Source organism: Schistocerca piceifrons, chromosome 3 (assembly GCF_021461385.2).
Source record: "Schistocerca piceifrons isolate TAMUIC-IGC-003096 chromosome 3, iqSchPice1.1, whole genome shotgun sequence".
Lineage (NCBI taxonomy): Eukaryota > Metazoa > Arthropoda > Insecta > Orthoptera > Acrididae > Schistocerca > Schistocerca piceifrons.
In genome coordinates this window covers 176,784,486-176,799,643 of record NC_060140.1, presented here as the reverse complement: position 1 = coordinate 176,799,643, position 15,158 = coordinate 176,784,486, and positions in this window count along the sequence as shown.

Sequence of the window (15,158 nt, the reverse complement as noted above, 5' to 3'; positions counted from 1 at the left end):
ATATTGAATCCCCCAGCGATTTCCGAAACGGTATGACCCATATGTCTGGCTCCATCCTGCGTTCAGTCTGTTAATTTCCGTCGTGCAGCCATAACCATGTTGGAAACCGTTTCACATGAATCACCTGAGTGCAAATGAGAGCTGTGCCAATGCATTGCCTTTTATACCTTGTGCACACGATATTACCGCCATCTGTAGTATGTGCATATCGCTATCCCATGACTTCTGTCACTTCGGTGTCTATACACTGCATGATACCTGCTTTCCGCAAACCCTTGCCAGGCATCCTCAACTTGAAAATGGCACCTGTATCTTCTGTGAAAGACGCCTACGACCGTTTGCCTGAGCAAATATCACTACAAAATTTCTGATTATTGGTTAACTTTAAGTTGAAAGTTTGAGTAACTTAACTGGAATGGTAACGGAAATAAGACGTTGCTGTGAGACAATGAATTTATATAACAACATTTTATTTAATAAAATCGTGAAAATACCTCCTTGATCACTCACTGTACTCAGTGGTACAGTTAAATGGAGTGCTGGCCCGTCATCAGTGATACAAAAAAATAGCAATTTTATGCAACTTGACTATATGTCCTAATTAAGATGACTATAGGAGCCATCACGCAGAGCGTCCATACTCACCAGAGTCTCAGCAGGGAATGCCTAACCGTCTCTCCTCGTCCGGGGTCCACACACAGTGGCCGAGAGGGCTCAGAGAGTCTGCACAGCGGCTATTTGCCAACCTTACGGGGCCTGCTAACGCGCGGTAAAAATTATACGCGTGGTAAAATTTGCTGTTTTGAAAAGCGCTCCGCAGCGCGTAGTGTGAAGCGGTCGCCCTCCGTTTCTGGCGGTGGCGCCGCTGTGGCAGTCGCAGCTTTGGTGTCTCCCTCTGGTGGGAAAGGGGACAATGCCTGTTCACGTGCATTTGAGGGGCGCTGTAAGCTCGCCAAAGGGGAGTCTGTCAGTCCCGGCGAGTCTAGTAGGTCGGTCAGTCGGAGTGAGGCTAGGTCAGTCTCGCGTCACCAGTTGCTGGTCTGGCTCTCGTTTGCATTTGTGCGGCAGTCAGTGTCTGTCTGTCGTCGGAGTGCTAGTATGTCTGTCGTTTGGATCAAACCTTAAAGCAAGAAAATGAGAGTCTTGCCACTCCGCCAGTAACAGAACTCAGCTAGTGGTCGCCCGGTCGGGGCTGAGTTCCTGCATCTGCGTCTGCGCGTTCGGCCGCCAGTCTGCTCGAGTTGCTCGGGCAACGGTCATTGGCGGTTGGATTGTTCGTTGGTCGGTCGCACACTGGGACACAAGATGACTTGTCCGCCTGGAGCGTCGGCGCATGTGAGGTCGCCACTTGAGTCCAGCGGCCGCGCCGTATAGCGAGGCGTAGTGGCTTCGCGGCCGACACGAGAGCAACCGGAGTTAACCACATCGGTCTGGCCGGGACGAGCTGCGACGCCGTGAGACGGGAGATCGGCGCGCCTTCTGCGTCCGTTGAAGCGGCTGGCAGCGGACGGTTCGGGAGATCGTTTTGGGGGTGCTGCGCCAGGTCTTCGCCAGAAATCGCAGTTATTAGAAGCTGAGTGAATAGTGATATGTTGTTTCAGTTACTTGTTAAATTCTACTTGTGTTGTTGGTCAGTCTCTCGTCCCCAGCTTCCTCGTTTGTCTCTCGTCCGCATTTGTTAGGCAGTTAGTGTCGGTCTGTCTGTCTGTCGGTCTGCCATACATTAATAGCTGCCTGTGTCATGTTTGTCGGATTCGGTGTTGACTTATTTATTGCTTAAAGGCCGAATTCTTGAAATACGTTTCTATCTTGCTTATCATCTTGCGAGGTGGTATATGTGTAATGTAGAGCATGTTGTACATTTCATGTAAGTCTGCATTTTATGCATTTTATTTAAATAGTTATTTTAGGTTGTAAGTTTGCCACCCTTCCACCGTAAGAGTCCTTAAAAAAGAAAATAATTGCACTTTCGGTGGCAAATAATTTGCGGGTTGTACCATTTCCATTAGTCTTACGGAGTGCATAGTTTACGTGTTTGTGTGAGTTGTTAAAAATTTTTTTGTTTTAAAGTAATCTGGTGTGTTGCAGATTTGCACCAGTGTACTCTTTCAGAGGTTGTTGTGAGCGGTCATGACTACGACCGTGTTGAAAGGGAGCAGGCAAGCTTCTCAGCCCGAAGGCTCCTACTGTTAATATTGTTCTTTGCCTCTAAATCAAACTGTAACTTCATATTTCGAGTGTGCTTTTCTGCTTATAACTTTAAATCTGTTTTGAAAACGCTTTTAGGAATAAAATTCACATTTGTTAAATTGTGACTTGACATTTCGAGTGTGATTTCCTGCTTATAATTTTAAATCTGTTTTCAAAATGCTTTTAGGAATAAATTCACATTTGTTAAAAGTAATTTTCCGTCAGTTACTTCCTGGCAACTACTTCCACCCTCACCTAGTGTGATTAAATGTGTCAATGTTCTTGATGAATCGCCAGTAAATAAAGCAAATTTAAAAAAAAATTTGAAAGTAAATTCACGGTCCAGTCTCTCTGGTCCAGTGCAGTCGCACTCTACTTGATACAATGGTTGGCTAAACTGCATCTCCACATTCACAGAACCCACAGCAGACAGCCCACGCATACGTCAGCAGACGACCCGCATTCACATTTGCAGACTATACTAATAGTGATAATATAACATAATTCCGGATTAAAATGTTTTGAGCATGTGACTCTTGTAACAAGCCATGTAGCGGGTCACATGAAGCCGTTACAACAATGACGGCAAAAAAAAAAAAAATGTCGCATCACCAAGAAGGAGTTATGCGACATAAACGAAATTTCGTAGGCGTGCTTCTACATCTGAAAGGTCTATTCAGATATCGCGTCAGTCGCATACGAGTGGGGCTAGCAGCGCCACTATGAGGATGCAAATCAGGTTTGCTTTAAATACACGTTGTAATGGTTGTAAGCGTTAGTTACCTTTGACAGTGGACGTCGTGAGTTGATGTTAGTAACGAATGCCTTTAAGGTGACAAAGACACTGTAGTGGCGTAGCACGACAGCCACGCCACTCGGAAGTAGCCGAAAAGGCACGCTATAAGCTCACGCAGGATGGCGTGAGGTCTGAAACAGGATACTTAATGAATGCTATAAAGAAAAGTACGTAGCTGCTGGAATACTTGACTTTAATCCATCATTTGTATATCCCTCTTGACGATACAAGTTAGACTCTTTAGATACATGCAATATAATGCTAATGGCGCCTTGCTAGGTCGTAGCTATTGACTTAGCTGAAGGCTATGCTATCTATATTCTCGGCAAATGAGAGAGTCTCCGTCCGTGTAGTCGCTAGCAAAGTCGTCCGTACAACGGGCGAGTGCTAGTAAGTCTCTCGAGACCTGCCGTGTGGTGGCGCTCGGTCTGCGATCACTGACAGTGGCGACACGCGGGTCCGACATGTATTAATGGACCGCGGCCGATTTAAAGCTACCACCTAGCAAGTGTGGTGTCTGGCGGTGACACCACAGACACCATTATCAACATCTCACTAAGTTGGATCTAGGTCGTGTAGAAGGGCTACGAGAAGATGGATGTTCCTTCTGGAATACTACAGAAAGACTGTGTAGAAATGACTGCTGGCAACGGTTGTCACGAGAATATACGGCCACAAGAAGACTGGGCTCTGGACGGCCACGTGCCACTGCCGAGAGGGAAGACCATTGCGTTCGGCGTACGGCTCTGGCACATCGTACTGCATCTGCAGCAGCAATTTAAGAAGCAGTTGGCACCACAGTGACAAAACGAACTGTTACAAATCAGGTTCTTCAAGAACAGCTCCGAGCCAGGCGCCCTGTAGGGTGCGTTCCGCTGAGAGCAGACCACCGTCGTGACTTCAGTGGTGTCAAGCAAGAGCTCATTGGAGGGCAGGGTGGAGGTCTGTCATGTTTCCTGATGAAATCTGGTTCTTATTCGGTGCCAGTGGTGCCAGGTGTTAGTTAGAAGGAGGCCAGTTGAGGGCCTGCGTGCTAGACACACTGGACCTACATCTGGAGTTATCGTCTGGAGTGCGATTTCGTATGACAGCAGGAGCACTCTGTGGTTATCCCATGCACCCTGACTGCAAATCTGTACCTCAGTCTGGTGATTCGACCTGTTGTGCTGCCATTCACGAACAGTATCCCAGCCGGCCGCTGGTGGCCGAGCGGTTCTGGCGCTACAGTCTGGAACCGCGCGGCCGCTACGGTCGCAGGCTCGAATCCTGCCTCGGGCATGGATGTGTGTGTTGTCCTTAGGTTAGTTAGGTTTAAGTAGTTCTAAGGGACTTATGACCTCAGCAGTTGAGTCCCATAGTGCTCAGAGTCATTTGAACCATTTTTTGAACAGCATCCCAGGTGGTGTTTTCGACAGGGTAACGCTCGCCCGCTTACCGCAGTTCTAACCCCACACGCTCGACAGAGTACAACATGTTGCCTTGGCCAGCTCAATCACAAGATCGGTCTCCAACCGAGGCGGCGGAGGTTCGAGTCCTTCCTCGGGCATGGATGTGTGTGGTTGTCCTTCGGATCATTTAGGTTAAGTAGTGCTTGGGGATTGATGACCTTAGCAGTTAGGTCCCATAAGATTTCACACACATTTGAACATTTGATTCAACTGTGGACATATGGGACATCATTGGGCGACAATTCCAGCGTCATCCATAAAAAGCATTAAGCGTCCTTGTATTGACCAACCTGGTGCAACAGGGAGAGTCAATGAGAGCCAGGACTGGGCCCGGGGTAAGATGTATGGCTGGACTCCACTTCTAAACATAGGAGGCCGTGCGGAGTGGCCGCGTGGTTTGAGGCGCCATGTCACGGATTGCGCGGCCCCTCCTGCGGAGGTTCGAGGCCTCCCTCGGGCATGGGTGTGTGTCGTTCTTAGCATAAGTTAGTTTAAGTAGTATGTAAGTCTAGGGACCGATGACCTCAGCAGTTTGGTCCCTTAAGAGTTCACACACATTCTAATCATAGGAACCCAATTTTATTGTTATTTGAAATAAATTTTGATATGATTTAAACATAAAGCAATTCGGGGAATATTGGAGCTACAGAAAAAACTCTTATTGGGATGAAATACAGAAAAAAACATAATTTCTTTATTAAACACTTAACAAATCTTCACAAATGTAATCGGTCCATGCACAACATTGCACGATCCCACATGTTGGGAAAAAAAAATAAAAAAAAATAAAAAAAGTTCAAATGTATGTGAAATCTTATGGGACTTAACTGCGAAGGTCATCAGTCCCTAAGCTTACACCTAAATTGTCCTAAGGACTAACACACACACACCCATGCCCGAGGGAGGAGTCGAACCTCTGGCTGGACCAGCTGCACAGTCCATGTCTGCAGCGCCCTAGACAGTGTTGCAAAAAGCCTCTCACGAAAATGTGATTTTTCAGAGGGTCATATGTCGGGTTCTATTGGTTACAGAGATAGGGGTTCAAGCGTTTTGGACAGTCCTTAGCCTAGCGACCATTTGTATGCTTATCGGAAGAACTGGCATACTGTAGCTATTTAAATATTACACACTTTCTCCTGCCCAGGCAAACTGAGCAAATCGGTTGGTTTTTATGCATTAGGTGTGGTGTAGGGAGGACCTCAGGCGGCTTATAAAAGCATCATTTGCTCATTTGCGATTCCTGAGGGAACCCCGAAAAACTATGATTTTGGGGTACGAAAAGTACCAGTTGTGGGAATGGCCACTTCTATAATGTCTATTGATGGCATATCATCGAAAATTTTACTCTGTGTTGTTAATTTGATTTTCTCGGCGAACTTTGAAATTTTTTTCGATATCATTATCCGTTACCAAGATCCAGTGGTTCGAAGTTGTATTACTTATCCAGTAAAATATACACACAATAGCAGGTAAATGTAGTTTTAACTGACATTGTTGACAAGGGTTCTAGATCATCACAGGTGTTGTAAAGTTACCAAACTACGTTTTTAATCAGCACTGTTTCACCATTAAAATTTTACGACTCAGTGTCTGTGCAGTGTGTTCAGAAATTCACGTTACAAACCATTAGGACTTGTAGAATATAGTGAGTACACGTTTCCGTTCTACGACTGTTTCAATTCAGATGTACCATACCTCCTTCCACTCAAGTTAACTGGTCCTGCATACCTGATATTCCCACAAAACGTATTGGAGCCGTTCTTCGGAGCTGTGCTACTGAATGTCCGTCAGGAAATGTGGTTTCAGTACAATGGTGCACCACCTCACTTCTCACGTGCGGTTCGGAGACATCTCAACAGACGGTGTGGTGAAAGATGGATGGGCCGAGGTGGTCCAACCACATAGCCGTCGCGATCGCGGTATTTAACTCGTATGGACTACTTCTTGTGGGGCCGTAAGCAAAGCTGAGTTTACAAGACTAATGTAGAGACAGAGGAAGATCTACTGGCTCGAGTTCAGGCCGCTGCACTGGAAACTGAAGACACCAGATGGGAAGGAGAGCGTACTCGTATACCAGAGTATGCTTCTAGATTCAATGTCTGTAACAGCTTTGGTGGTCACCACATCGAGCCGCTGTTGTAATGCTCATTACTGTTCTTTACGTTAAGTTTTGTTTTAGAATAATGTAAACACGTAATGTTTATGTGTTAATACAAACAAATGCGCTTAAGTGATACACGGCGAAACGTCTTATTCAATTTCTAAAGTAGAAATAGATGAATTAAACATCTGAACTAAAACCGTCGTAGACCGGTACGTTTCAGGACGTGCGTTGCTTTTAAAAGTGTTATGTACTCACTCCCCTCTGCAAGTCCTAGAAGTTTGTAATGGGAATTTCCGAATGTCCTGTGTAATGTCCAACGTGCACTTCACGCCTGTAGAAACATGCGCAAACTGGTACGTCAGTAACAAAAAATAGGCTAAAAACGGTCTTGGCATGACAAGAACTTGAATTGATTGCCAAAGGTTATGTAAAACTGGAAAGACTGGAAATTCAATAAAATATTCCTAATAACATTATGACTCTTTTATGATACAAGTCATAAACTGGGAGCTTTCAATGAAATGCAATCGACGAGCAAAGTATTGAGTAAAAACATAAAGCATTTTGTATTAACCTTATGTTACGTGTGCGTATCTGTTGTTTATATGTGTCAAAGTATACAAATGTGTCAGAGTATACAAGTAAACTGCCAATACTTTAGACCAATAATGGAATGTAGTCGAATTAAATCAGGTGATGCTAAAGGGGATTACATTAGGAAATGAAGCACTTAAAGTATTAATGAGCTTTGCCATTTGGGAAGCAAAATAACTGATGCTGGTCGAAGTAGGGAGGATATAAAATGGAGACTGGCAATGGTAAGAAAAGCTTTTCAAAAGAAGAGAAATCTGTTAACATCGAGTATAGATTTAAGTGTCAGGAAGTCCTTCCTGAAAGTAATTGTATGGAGTGTAGCCATGTTTGGAAGGAAACATGGACGATAAACAGTTTAGACAAGAAGAGAATAGAAGCTTCTGAAATGTGGTGCTACAAAATAATGCTGGAGATTAGATGGGTAGATCACATAACTAATGAGGAAGTACTGAATAGAATTGGGGAGAAGAGGAATTTGTGGTACATCCTGACTAAAAGAAGGGATCGATTGGTAGGACACATTCTGAGGCATCAAGGGATCATCAGTTTAGTGCTGGAGGGAAGTGTGGGGAGTAAAAACTGTAGAGGGAGGCCAAGAGATGACTACAGTAAGCAGATTCAGAGGGATGTACAGGGTTATTACAAATGATTGAAGCGATTTCACAGCTCTACAATAACTTTATTATTTGAGATATTTTCACAATGCTTTGCACACACATACAAAAACTCAAAAAGTTTTTTTAGGCATTCACAAATGTTCGATATGTGCCCCTTTAGTGATTCGGCAGACATCAAGCCGATAATCAAGTTCCTCCCACACTCAGCGCAGCATGTCCCCATCAATGAGTTCGAAAGCATCGTTGATGCGAGCTCGCTGTTCTGGCACGTTTCTTGGTAGAGGAGGTTTAAACACTGAATCTTTCACATAACCTCACAAAAAGAAATCACATGGGGTTAAGTCGGGAGAGTGTGGAGGCCATGACATGAATTGCTGATCATGATCTCCACCACGACCAATCCATCGGTTTTCCAATCTCCTGTTTAAGAAATGCCGAACATCATGATGGAAGTGCGGTGGAGCACCATCCTGTTGAAAGATGAAGTCGGCGCTGTCGGTCTCCAGTTGTGGCATGCGCCAATTTTCCAGCATGTCCAGATACACGTGTCCTGTAACGTTTTTTTCGCAGAAGAAAAAGGGGCCGTAAATTTTAAACCGTGAGGCATCCAGAAGCTTTAAACTGCGCATACCATCGCCGAATGGAGTTAGCAGTTGGTGGATCTTTGTTGAACTTCGTCCTGAAGTGTCGTTGCACTGTTATGACTGACTCATGTGAGTGCATTTCAAGCGCGACACACGCTTTCTCGGCTCCTGTCGCCATTTTGTCTCACTGCGCTCTCGAGCGCTCTGGCGGCAGAAATCTGAAGTGCGGCTTCAGCCGAACAAAACTTTATGAGTTTTTCTACGTATCTGTAGTGTGTCGTGACCATATGTCAATGAATGGAGCTACAGTGAATTTATGAAATCGCTTCAATCATTTGTAATAGCCCTGTATATTGCAGTACTTACTCAAGAGGCTTGCAAAGGATAGAGTAGCATGGAAAGGTGCATCAAACCAGTCTTTGGACTGAAGACCGCAACAACACAACACGAGTCGTTTCGTATAAGCTGCATATGCTGCTGTAGCAGGGAAAAGAAGGGAACCAGAGGAAAAATACTCGTCAGTGCACAAAAAGTGCTACTGTCTCTCACTGACCATCAATATCTCCTTTCTCTTTGGTTGCCACTGCTATTTTCTTTATCAATCTCTCTTTCTCTATCACTTACACACTCTATCCCACCGTCACTGCCTCCTCTCTCTTTATCTTCCACTGGCACTGTCTCCTCTCTCTTCCATCGTCGTTGTCACTCTGCTACTCTCTTTCAGCATAAAAAAGCGCAAGTATGTTCGCATGTCAACATTTTTGGGGAGGAAGGCGTAATGAGGACTGGCGCAGCTGGTTACCCACATTTCTGTCAGAATCTTTACAGTAGGAGCTGAAAGAGAGTAGCAGAGTGACAATGACGATGAAAGAGAGAGGAGACAGTGCCAGTGGGAGATAAAGAGAGAGGAGGCAGTGATGGTGGGAGAAAGTAAGTGTAAGTATTAGAGAAAGAGAGATTGATGAAGAAAATAGCAGTGGCAACCAAAGAGAAAGGAGATATTGATGGTCAGTGAGGGACTGTAGTAGTAAAAGAAAGAGAGGTGTATGGAGACAGAAGCACTGGAATGGAAAGGAAGAGGAGACAGTGGAAATTATAGAGAGAGATTAGTGGACACCGTACAAGGCTTGGGAGGGGGTCTGGGCCCTCCCAAACTGGCGAACTTTAACGCTGAAGGCCCTCCACACACGCAGCGACCCAAATGGAACCCGTTGCCGACGCCAGTTGGCAACCGAGCCATTTCCTTACTGTTAAATGGGGCTCCGGAGACTTCGCGACTCACTGGTAAATCGCTTGCAACGCTTTGTCAACCAGTTGCATGCGACTCGGCGTGTCGCGTTGCATGCTATCCGGGTTGCGTCGTATCATCGACATCAACTTTGTTTTACGTGATTTTGAAGACGAACGAGCAAGTTTTAAACATTACTTTTGTGCGGGATGTAGAAAGACATCCTATTTTATATACTTACAAACTTCCAGGCTACTGCAGGAGAGATTTGACAGACAAGGCGTGGAGTGATGGCGGAAAGGAAATTCATATGACAGGTATGTAATATACTGTGCATCTATTGTTTAAAATAAAATTGCCAGTAAATCAGTGGGAACAAATGTACAAAAAAATATTTGCATTATACATTGAGTATTCTTTGTGTGACAATGTCATTCTGTAAAATCACATTGTTGTGCGCAAACAAACCTGAAAATGGCGGGAAAAGACAGATGCTATAAATCTGCGATGAGTGTTAAGTACAGTGGTATTCAAATATGGGGTGTGGAAAAAGTCTCTCCGCAGTGCCGTATGATTATTAGCCGCGCGTGCCGTATGGTTGTTCGCCTGCCTGAGTTACTCCCCTTCAAGTGGACTCTCCCAACATTCCACTGTTTCATTTATCTCAGCCAGCGTCAGTAGTATCGTTGATGTGTGTCGTTATGTGTTGACGTGAACGTTTAAGTTTAGTTCCTTTGTTCGTTTGTTTCGTTTTTGTCACTGTTAAAATGCTAACCATTTAAGAACGTGTGTTTTTAGTCGAACAAGTGTTCGTCAAACATTTAATTCAGTTTTCCCGGCGACAACACTCCCACATCGCGATACTGTGCGAGATTTGATTAACAAATTTAGAAGTACGGGTTCAGTGACAGATGCACCGAGAAGTGGTCCTCCTAGCGTTTTGTCTGAGGATAAACTTTTCGACATTTACGATAAAATGTCCACGAGTCCGAACAAGTCAATAAGAAAACTCGCCCAGGAAATCGATGTTAGTGTCGGAACGGCCCACACAGATGTAAGGAAAAAATTATAACTTTTCCCATACAATGTGCAAGAACTGAAAAATACTGATCATGGTAAGAGACTGCATTATTGTCAATGGTTCAAAAATTTCGTCCAACAAAATGGAAGGGATATTCTTAACGGAAAGTTTTTCACTGATGAGAGGCGATTTCATTTATCCAGGTACATGAACTCGGAAAATTCTCGTATGTGGAGTACTGCAAATCCATTGTGTATTCATGAGGAACGACTTCATTCCGTGAAAGTAGGAGTTTGGATTGCAATTTCTAGACGTCGAATTGTGGGTCCTATGTTTTTCAACGAAACAATAAACGCACAACGATACTGCAGTGATATTCTGTACCCTTAGTGTTAAGTGAAATACTGAACGGTTATTTTCAACAAGATGGTGCAAGCGCGCATGCAGCTCGCGTTTGAATGTCACTGCTTGCCGATGTTTTTGGTGATCGCATAATTTCACAGGGACTTTGGCCTCCACGATCTCCTGACCTAACACCATCTGACTTCTGTTCTGGGGTGCAGCGAAAGCAACTGTCTATAAAAACCGTCCAAAACCCATCGATGAATTGAAAACTGCAATATCCGCTTTCACTGCTTCTGTTACAGAAGAAATGTTACAGCTTGTGTTTGGAAACGTGACTAGACGAATTGAATTGCATATTCAACAACAGGGGGGCGGGGGCACTTTCAACATTTAATGTGAAAATTTGTAAGTAAAAATGAATATTCAATAAATTAATAACTTGTATTTCACTGACTTTCTTTGCGGTATATTCACTGCGGCATACGGCACGCGCGGCTAACAATCATACGGCACTGCGGAGAGACTTTTTGAACACCCCGTAAAAATGATTTAAAGAGCATAAACCACTACCATCATGTTCACGTGGGTATAAATGTAATCACGTCCAGGTTTTCAAAATAAAAGTAATCGACAACAGGTTAAAGCGAAGAATGTAGGTTTTATTCATTCACAGACTAACTATAGTCAAATGAAATGAACATTCAAGTACAGTAGTTCCATCGCCACACATGTGAGCCACGTGGGGTTAAAAAAAAATTTGCTAAATAATTTCTCAATTCAATTGCTGATGAATTAGCACAAATTGAAACATTATGATTTGTTTCAAATATTGCAACATCATTAGCGGGTTCATGATTTTCTTGCAAGTGTGTTGATGCGTATTCTACACCTTTTGCGTACGTAGTTGTGGAGAACACAAAAGGTTTGGATAACATCATTCACTCTGTCAGGATTCTTGCAACGTATTGGGCCATTTAAAACTTGAAACTTTTCTGAAGCCATTCAAGTGCACATTCACTGGTTTTCCTTCCTCTGCTTAAGCGGTAGTTGAGACACTTTTTAGAGAATGATCTCATTAAGTAGCGTGATAAGGGGAAGGCTTCATCTGCTAGAAAATAATAAGGAAATGGGTTATCATTTTCATCGTACATTAATTTCTATGGGGATGTAATATCAAGGCCCGGATGTGTTATCCAGTTTTTGATTGCTGATGCGTGAAATATTCCTCGGTCACTGTCGTTTCCAGCATAACCCGTCTCTATTAAAGTAAATAATGCATCAGCATCGCAGCAGGCCATTAGCACAACAGAATGGTATGATCTGTAATTGAAGTAAGTTGAACCGCTGTTCGCCACTTTTTCTATTCTGATATGCTTGCCATCCAGTGTTCCAAAACAGTTCGGAAGATTCCATAAATGACAAAAACGCTCGGCAATCTTCTTCCAGTCCTTCCTTTTTGAAACTGACATGTACATTTCCTTGAGAACACCCCAAAATATCTTTGTGATCTCCGGCACCACACAGCCAATGGTGATCTCTCCTCGTGCAAAGTACAATGAAAGTGATACAAATGTGCAGCCAGTAGCCCAGTAGCCAAGTATCTGTAAACGAAAAACTATGTACTGTATAAGCTTATCAATCTAATTCACGATTCTCTACGTTTTATTACCTATTTGGCTCTTAAGAGATAGGCCTTCTTTTTGTTTCAGTGCATGAATGCAAAGAGAACTGGAGGAATTTGCGAACGGTCTTTGTTCGGAACCTCAAACCTCCTCCAAGTGCCAGTGGGACAAAAACAAAGGAGCCTTATTATGTGATGCAAGCAATGCAGTTTGCATTACCGATGTGAAATCCTTAACCTCTGCTGCCACTGAAAATTTACCAGCTAATCCACCTTGTCGAAGAAAATGTATTTTATGCTGTAAACAGTGAAGAAATCTCTTTCTCAGCATCTCCCATGTTCATCACCATCATCCTTGTCAACACCAACACCTCCGTCAGAAACACCATTCTTACCAAACACCGCGGCTAATGAGTTGAATGAGAACAGCCAACGTGAACACTCTCAAGATTTTCAAGCTGACAGAAATTTCCAAGTGCATCTGATTCTTGTCCACGAGCAAAAAAGCCTATACAATGGCGTTCTAAAGCTGATGAAATGGACAATTTTTTCATCGAGTTTATTAAAGCCAAGAAGGCCAAAATTGACTCACAGCAGTCTAAACCTCACAGCCAGTAGGGAGACAATACGAAACTATTTCTTCTTAGCTTGTTGTCTCAGCTGGATGAAATGAATGAGCAACAGTTAAAGATATTCAAGCGTAGAGTATTACAGCCAACCGACTAAATCATGAACCAGGCAACTACACCACTGTCCGTCTCAATAGCTGTTACGCAGTCAATCAATGTCACTATTGAATCAGGCGAAGATACAGAGAACAGTAACCAAGACAGTAGTGCTGCCAGTCAGCTTCCCGAGGGAGTTCGCCAAGCAGTTAGTCAACAATCAATGAAAGATTCTACTGACAACGCATCTTGAAAGTTAGTTAAGAAAATGATTTATAAAACATAGTAACCAGTATATACCTTGATTGAAATGTTGTTATTTGTGTATAAAATATATCAGAATTCTCTCACCTCAAAGTGATTAATATCCGTTCTTCTACACTGACACATTCCCCCATTTTCGTATTTCGCTGTGTTACGGCGGCAGAAATCAGTTGTACCAGAGCACTGTAGCAATGTTTACTCATTCTATAAAAAGCAATGAATTTCGAATCTGTTAGTTGCAGCTCTTCTGTTGCTACAAACAGCCTGCAGTTTATGTTTCTGTGAATGTATGGTTGAACCCTGAATTTTCTTCTTTTTCTCATTCGTAGCAGTAGTAATTATAATAATAATAATAAAAGAGGACCACATCTTCTTCTGTGCTCGGATCTGTACTCGACATGTCCTGTGTAATCAAAGGACGCTCAGGTACAACAAACAATAGTCCTTCTCCTCCACGCTCGCAAGCCGTAACTGCAGTTTCTCATTGCAGAGTTTCGCCGTGTGCGGAGTTGCGTTGCAGGCCAGGCTGCAACCAGATATCGCCGACACGTGGCGTTGCTTTTCAGTTGCTGCGTGTGCGGACGGCCTTAAGCATAGAGGAGGGTGCATTTTGGGCCGAAGTTTTAAACACGTTTGTATAGGGGAAAGTTTAAGTTAGACCCCACCATCCTAGTTTATTATTTAAATTTCACAGATTCATAAAAAGAGCCACAAATAAATTTTAACATTTCACCTTAGAAATTTATATTTTAACCCTAATATTATAAACAACTGTTTTAACCAGGCCCCACCAGAATTTTTGAACTGCCGATAAATGGTGGAGACAGTGGCAGTGGCAAAGAAAGACAAAAGGAGACAGTGTATGTGAGAGAAGAGATATATTGTAAATCAACGGAAGAAAAATCAGGCAGTGGGAGAGAAACGTAGACAGTGGGACTGCGAGGGAGATGCTGAATATGAAGGCTTCACTACAGAGTGAGACTGGATAAAAAGATGCAGAAAGTTTTGTGTTAAACGAGGACGACTGTGTTTGCATGCCAAAATTTTTGAGGAGGACGGCGGACTGACGAAGCTGGTTCCTCGCCTAACTTCGGTTGCGCGTTGGATGCAATGTTATCCTGTATTATAGAACAAGTGAACATTCGAGGAAGCTATACAAAGCTTGACTTGTTATTGCATGATATTTAGAAAGCGAATGCCCCCGAAGAACTAGCGCGTAGTTTTCCGACAAGAGCGGAAAGTGTATCACAGTAAATGTTCCTAATTTGCTGATGTCGTAGAGGACAAGTGCATGTAAACATTAACGGTACTTATCAGTCACACAGTGTCTGAAACTTCTCTTCGTTTTCAGCACATAACCCAGAACTCATCACTCATTTTTTAGATGCTTTTGTTTTAGTTGTTTTTCTTACCATGGCAACGAACTGTTGAAGTCAGTTTGTTGTTATCCGTCACAGAATAACTTCTGTCAAATTTGTTTACTTAGTTTCACAGTTTAAAATATGTAACATTCTTTTCCGACCAAAGGGCGGAAAGACAGACTTTTTAATTACAGAACTGACACCGAAACTGAAATTTCCTGCCTACAGTACGTTTTTTTTTTTTTCCGAGCACGTGTTCTGCATACATATTTCTATTTTCCAGCATATTTTCAATCAGGGTTAGAGTAGATTGTGGTAAC